Here is a 7,872-nt window from a genome sequence, read left to right as displayed (position 1 = left end):
ACTTTCTCGCATGAGGGTTGTTTTCTGCTCGGATGAGGGTTTCTTTCTGCTCGGATGAGGGTTTCTTTCTTACTTTCTCGGATGAGGGTTTCTTTCTGCCCAGATGAGGGGGTTTTTCTGCTCGGATGAGGGTTTCTTACTTACTATCTCAGATGAGGGTTTCTTTCTGCTCGGATGAGGGCTTCTTTTTGCTTGGATGAGGGTTTCTTTCTTACTTTCTCGGATGAGGGTTTCTTTCTCGAATGAGGGTTATTTTTGCTTGGATGAGGGTTTCTTTCTGCTCGGATGAGGGTTTATTGCTCGAATGAGGGTTTCTTTCTTACTTTCTCGGATGAGGGTTTCTTTTTCGGATGAGAGTTTATTTTTGTTTGGATGAGGGTTTCTTTCTGCTCGGATGAGGGTTTATTGCTCGGATGAGGGTTTCTTTCTGCTCGGATGAGGGTTTCTTTCTTACTTTCTCGGATGAGGGTTCCTTTCAGCTCGGATGAGAGTTTCTTTCTTACTTTCTCGGATGAGGGTTTCTTTCTCAAATTAGGGTGTATTTCTGCTCGGATGAGGGTTTCTTTCTGCTCAGATGAGGGTTCCATTCTACTCGGATGAGGGTTCCTTTCTTACTTTCTCGGATGACGGTTTCTTTCTGCTCGGATGAGGTTCTGCGTGGCGCTGTTGGGAGAGTGGCCGTGCCAGCAACCTGAGGGTTCCTGGTTCGATCCCCACCTTCTACCAACCTCGCCACGTCCGTCGTGTCCTTGAGCAAGAACACTTCACCCTTGCTCCTGATCGGGTGGTGGTTAGGGCCTTGCATGGCCATCAGTGTGTGAATGGGTGAATAGTGTCACAGCTCTTTGAAGGTAGAAAAATGCTACACAAGAATCACCCATTTACCATTCTTTCTGCTCGGATGAGGGTTGGCTAACTACCTTTGCCGCCTCCACAGCGATGCATGTTGCATTAATGCAAAGGTGAAGAGTGGGAGGTAGAGGGCAGGCTGAGAAGGCTACGAGAGGGACTGAGAGAAGAAAAAGTGAGTGGGAGCTGTTAGATGGATACATAGCTAGATTGTGTTGATTCCTCCTGACAGTATCCACTTTTCTCATGGTTGTTTGAGGTCAAACTAAATATCCACCGATTTAGGAGAGTACGCCCGTTAATCAGGAGAAATGATGGGGAGATGGGGAGAAAAGTTGGTATGGAGAGTACAGGGGAAGGTTGAATCGAGGAGAAGCACACCTCAAAGGGAGGGAGAGCGGGAGAGAGAACGGGAGAGGAGGAGGAGGCTTTGCGTTGGTGTATTGGTTGGCAGGGAGAGCGCAAAAACAGGGAAAAAAAAAAAAAAGCCTTCCTCTGACAGAAGGCATGATTCACAGCAGAGCGAGAGAGAGAGAGAGAGAGAGAGGAGAGAAGAAGGGAGCTGGCGAGAAGGAGAAAAAAAACGACGATCGGGATCAAGATGTGAGATGCACGGGGAAGGAACGGCGTAGGCACCATCCCGGTAAGGACAAACACAGCATTTGAGGCGCGAGGACGAAGCGTTACCTGGACGGTCTGGAGGCTGGAGGCTGGATGCGGGTTGATGAACGCCAATACAGCAGGTGGCTGAAGGAGAGATGCTGAGCGCTGGGATGGATGGATGCTGCTGGATGGCAGTCCACTCACTCCGCTAATGGCAATTCATTTCAACCCAGGAAACATTTCCCTTTGACTCGGGGAGTTTGCATTTACAGTTTTGCGTGACGGAATCACCGAAAACTCCCAACGACCCGAGTCTACGTAGGAAAGCACGAGAGGTAAAGGCCGCGCTTTTTGCTTCAGTCAACGTTTTGTTTCCACATCCCCCAAGTTGTGCGTTTAAACAAACTTGATTGTGTGCATTAGTGGAATTTGGACAAAAAGTTTGTGTTTAACGAGCTCAATTAGAGTTGTGCTTGCTCATGTGCGGTTCAGTCGGTAGAGTGCGGCGCCGTTGACTTGACCAAGGACAAAAGGGTTTCTAAGTTTACCATCATTTCATCATGCAAGGCCTACCAGGAGAGTGGATCAACAAGTTGTCTCGATATTGAAGATGTGTATTATCATATATATTGTCAGGTTCAAACACTGAAGACATCTATTAAACAAGACAAGAGGCAAAGAATCAAACAGAGACAGAATTCAATTTGGACTCAATATTGAGGAGAAAATGTGTCGTCCTGTAGCCTCTTACAGTGTCACCCACGCTCTGCCAAAAGATTGCACTCCTCCTTCTTTATTTGACTTTCTCCCCCCACCTGACCACAGCTGCTTCCAGAGGGAAGTGGGTCGTAAACAGCATTGCCTTTGGTTACCGAACAGTTCAAAAGAAGAGGTCTTAAAATAGTTCAAAAAGAGTTCCATAAAATAGTTCAAAGAGAGTTCCATAAAATAGTTCAAAAAGAGTTCGTAAAATACTTCAAAAATAGTTCATCTGGAAGTTGAGCAGATCCTGCCATCTGTCCGCTTTGAAGTCCCAGTGGAGTTTTACGAGCCTTCCTCCTGGTAGGCCCCAAAGACAGCTCCCGTCCCCCTGCCAGGAACTCAATGTAATACAAAGCTTTTGCGATCATTTAGAAACATATATTCTAACATATATCATCATCGGTGGTCACTCGAACGAGTATGACAGTCCTCCTTGTAGGGGTGTATCCCTTTATGGAGGATGCCTGTGCGTGACTTAGTTTAACGTGGGGAGACTGGTGCACAGGCAGTCACCACGCAATCCTTGACAGACTCGGATCAGGGTCCAGTGGCATGGAGTCCAAGACGACTGGGGACCCTTTTCTGCTCAGCCTTCTTCCGCCATCCCAGCCGTTGTGGTCGTTCTTACATCTACCGTCTTCCGCCTGCTCCGCCATTGAGGTCTTCACCGTATCCCTGGCTAGGGGGTAGTCAGGTACTAGGCCTTTGCCAAAGGCTACCTGGGGTAACAGTAGTAAAGGGGTTAACATCCTAGTGCCCCAAGACCCCATAGAGGAGCCTCCACTGCCGGATGCACTTTAACGTCATGCCTAGGACTATTCAACTGGTGGCCCAGGGTTTTAGTTCAGAGTGCTGTCATGGAGATGATCTTTGACTAGCTTTTTTGTAGAAGGTCCTTAAAGACAAAATAAATAGACTGAAATCAAATGTCCACTGTAGAAGACGCTGTTTCTCAGGAATATAGAAAATAAGACTAACAGTGAAGGGAGACGTCTGGCTCCCCCTGTCCTTAGATTTGAGTCCAAAGCTTGACTCCAAAAAAACGTTGTGCGTTCATACATCTACCGTCTTCTGCCTGCTCCGCCTTTGAGGTCTTCACCGTATCCCTGGCTAGGGGGCAGTCAGGTACTAGGCCTTTGCCAAGGGCCACCTGGGGTAACAGTAGTAAAGGGGTTAACCTCCTAGTGCCCCAAGACCCCATAGAGGAGCCTCCACTGCCGGATGCACTTTAACGTCATGCCCAGGACTATTCAACTGGTGGTCCGGGGTTTTAGTTCAGAGTGCTGTCATGGAGATGATCTTTGACTCGCTTTTTTGTAGAAGGTCTTTAAAGACAAAATAAATAGACTGAAATCAAATGTCCACTGTAGAAGACTCTGTTTCTCAGGAATATAGAAAATAAGACTAACAGTGAAGGGAGACGTCTGGCTCCCCCTGTCCTTAGATTTGTGTCGGCATAGCTTGACTCCAAAAAAACGTTGTGCGTTCATACATCTACCGTCTTCCGCCTGCTCCGCCTTTGAGGTCTTCACCATATCCCTGGCTAGGGGGCAGTCAGATACTAGGCCTTTGCCAAGGGCCACCTGGGGTAACAGTAGTAAAGGGGTTAACCTCCTAGTGCCCCAAGACCCCATAGAGGAGCCTCCACTGCCGGATGCAGATTCAGAGAATCCGGAGAAATCACTGCACGTAAGCGAAGATATTACGTACCTGTCATGTCTTGGTCCTGGGTGTTAGCTTTTCCGGGATGCAACGGAAAGTTGGCTCGGGCGAGACGGGAATTAAGGTACATGATTTATTGAAACACTAGAACTACAAAAAAGGATCAAACCAAAGCGCGCACAGTGGCGGAAACTATGAACAATTAAACAAAACATAAACTGTGGCTTGATGAACAAAAACTTACTTGGCATGGAACCGGCATGAAAAAAGAGCAGCAAGGATCATAAGGGTGTGCAGAAGCATATATGGGGTGTGGTCGTCAGGCCGAACAACAGAAAATGAATGAACTTAAATACTATGGACATGATTAGTGAAAGCAGGTGCGTGACTCAAAACGTGAAACAGGTGCGTGACGTGACAGGTGAAAACTAATGGTTGCTATGGTGACCAGACAAGGGAGTGAAAAGACAGAAACTAAACAAAACATGACTTAAAACAAAACATGATAATACAGACATGACAGTACCTTCGATCACTCAGGCTGTGCTGCATCAAAAAATCGACATCAGTATGTAAAGGATATCACCACGTGGGCACTGGAACACTTCAGAAAAACACTGTCAGTAACTACAGTTGGTCGCTACATCTGCAAGTGAAAGTTAAACTCTACTACGCAAAGCCAAAGCCATTTATCAACAACACCCGGGCCCGAGCTCATCTAAGATGGACTGATACAAAGTGGAAAAATGTTCTGTGGTCTGACGAGTCCACATTTAAAATTATTTTTGGAAAGTGTGGACGTCGTGTCCTCCGGACCAAAGAGGAAAAGAACCATCCGGACTGTTCTAGGCGCAAAGTGTAAAAGCCAGCATGTGTGATGGTATGGGGGTGTATTGGTTTTGGGGTTTTGTACCCCGACATCGCATGCTGCCTACTGATGCACAAACACGTATACCTATTCTCAACTTATTCTTCTCCATTCCATACAATTGTGTGAGCAAAACAAAGTTGGCAGTGCAAAATACCTAAAAAAAAAACCCCCAAAAGCTAATTTGGCTCTTTTCATCCTTTGGAGTTTTGCCTCGAAAGCCTCCGTCTGTCCAAGGACTTACTCTCTGGGTCTGTAAACAAAATCCAGTACAGGAATAAAACACTATTACCAACGTGGTGGACCCTGCCTTCCGCTCCGGTGGATTAGGCTCCAGGGCTTCATGAAATCCCGAGAGGGACATGCGGTAAAAAAAAAAAAATGATGAAAAAACAAAAACATCGAAAAGAACTTAAAACTATATCTTTGAAGTTGATAGGATCAATATTTGGATGTGGAAACATCATCCTGGTCCTCATTATTTCACTTTCATTCATTCATTTATTCTTTTATTTCATGCAATGACACAAAAAAGTACAAAGTAGACAACACATAATAACATAAATTAATAAAATATATAATAGACAACATACCAACAATGGTAATAGACAACATAGCAATAATGGTGATAGACAATCTACCAACAATGGTTATAGACAATATACCAACAATGGTCATAGACAACATACCAATAATGGTAATAGACAACATACCAATAATGGTAATAGATAACATACCAATAATGGTAATAGACAACATACCAACAATGGTAATAGACAATATACCAACAATGGTAATAGACAACATACCAACTATGGTAATAGACAATATACCAACAATTGTCATAGACAACATAGCAACAATGGTAATAGACAACATACCAACTATGGTATATAGACAACATACCAATAATGGTAATAGACAATATACCAATAATGGTAATAGACAATATACCAACTATGGTGATAGACAACATACCAATAATGGTAATAGACAACATACCAACTATGGTATATAGACAACATACAAATAATAGTAATAGACAATTTACCATTAATGGTAATAGACAATATACCAACAATGGTAATAGACAATATACCAACAATGGTAATAGACAAATTACCAACTATGGTGTATAGACAACAACAATGGTAATAGACAACATACTAACTATGGTATATAGACATCATACTAATAATGTTAATAGACAATATAACAACAATGGTAATAGATAACATACCAACAATGGTAATAGACAACATAGCAATAATGGTAATAGACAACATAGCAATAATGGTAATAGACAACATACCAACTATGGTATATAGACAACATACCAATAATGGTAATAGACAACATACCAACAATGGTAATAGACAACATACCAACAATGGTAATAGACAATATACCAACAATGGTCATAGACAACATAGCAACAATGGTAATAGACAACATACCAACTATGGTAATAGACAATATACCAACAATGGTCATAGACAACATAGCAACAATGGTAATAGACAACATACCAACTATGGTAATAGACAACATACCAACTATGGTAATAGACAACATACCAACAATGGTAATAGACAACATAGCAATAATGGTAATAGACAACATACCAACAATGGTAATAGACAATATAGCAACAATGGTCATGGACAACATATCAACAATGGTAATAGACAACATACCAACAATGATAATAGACAACATACCAACAATGGTAATAGACAATATACCAATAATGGTAATAGACAACATACCAACAATGGTAATAGACAACAAACTAACAATGGTAATAGACAATATACCAACAATGGTAATAGACAACATACCAACTATGGTATATAGACAACATACCAATAATGGTAATCGACAACATACCAACTATGGTATATAGACAACATACAAATAATGGTAATAGACAATTTACCAATAATGGTAATAGACAACAGACCAACTATGGTAATAGACAACTTACCAACTATGGTATATAGACAACAACAATATACCAACAATGGTAATAGACAACATACTAACTATGGTATATAGACATCATACCAATAATGGTCATAGACAACATAGCAACAATGGTAATAGACAACATACCAACTATGGTAATAGACAATATACCAACAATGGTAATAGACAACATACCAACTATGGTATATAGACAACATACCAATATTGGTAATAGACAATATACCAACAATGGTAATAGACAATATACCAACAATGGTAATAGACAACATACCAATAATGGTAATAGACAACATACCAATAATGGTAATAGACAACATACCAACTATGGTAATAGACAACTTACCAACTATGGTATATAGACAACAACAATATACCAACAATGGTAATAGACAACATACCAATAATGGTAATAGACAACATAGCAATAATGGTAATAGACAACATACCAACAATGGTCATAGACAACATAGCAACAATGGTAATAGACAACATACCACTCTTCCGGGCTATATTATATACCCCTGCTACCACCAAACCCCGCCCCCACCCCAACCCTGCTCCCTCACACATCAACCCCCCCTCTCTCTGTGCGTCGGTTGAGGTGGGCGGGGTTTGGTAGCGGTGGTGTATAATGTATCCCGGAAGAGTTAGGGCTGCATGGGATTCTGGGTATTTGTCCTGTTGTGTTCATGTTGTGTTACGGTGCAGATGTTCTCCCGAAATGTGTTTGTCATTCTTGTTTGGTGTGGGTTCACAGTGTGGCGCATTATTAGTAAGAGTCTTCAAGTTTTTTTTATACCGCCACCGTCAGTGTAGCCTGTGTGGTTGTTGACCAAGTATGCCTTGCTGTCACCTACGTGAGCAAGCGGAAGTCTCAAACAACGCGTGGCTAATCAGGCACGCTGATTGTAGTGGGTGTTGTATGCTGTTTCATCATGGCACGCACGACGCTGACAAACGGCATTCATTTTGAACCCGTGTGACGCACCAGCTTATATTATATTTATATTCCATATAAAGGTGTGGGCAGCGTGTCTGAGATCCCTGGTTTATACATAGCACAAAGAAAAAAAAAATACTTTGTATGCAGTGTTATTTCATTTAAAAATTTCAAAAAAATTTTGCGGCTCCCATTGTTT

At 42.3% G+C, this 7,872-nt stretch overlaps 1 protein-coding gene across 2 annotated transcripts in view; it reads left to right on the top strand.

Annotated features, from left to right (window-relative positions):
• Positions 1–1,347: 1,347 nt before the first annotated feature.
• The window catches only part of LOC133623662 (uncharacterized), a 28,631-nt gene continuing 22,106 nt past the window's right edge, over positions 1,348–7,872 (top strand). Inside the window, exon 1 of one of the 2 annotated variants that reach the window (XM_061986922.2) lies at positions 1,348–1,787. The gene's annotated coding sequence lies outside the window, so the exon portion shown is untranslated. The remainder of the gene's footprint in view (positions 1,788–7,872) is intronic. The other variant, XM_061986923.2, reaches the window with a different exon arrangement.

The sequence above is a fragment of the Nerophis lumbriciformis genome, linkage group LG26 (assembly GCF_033978685.3).
Source record: "Nerophis lumbriciformis linkage group LG26, RoL_Nlum_v2.1, whole genome shotgun sequence".
Lineage (NCBI taxonomy): Eukaryota > Metazoa > Chordata > Actinopteri > Syngnathiformes > Syngnathidae > Nerophis > Nerophis lumbriciformis.
This window is presented reverse-complemented; position numbering and strand designations above follow the sequence as displayed.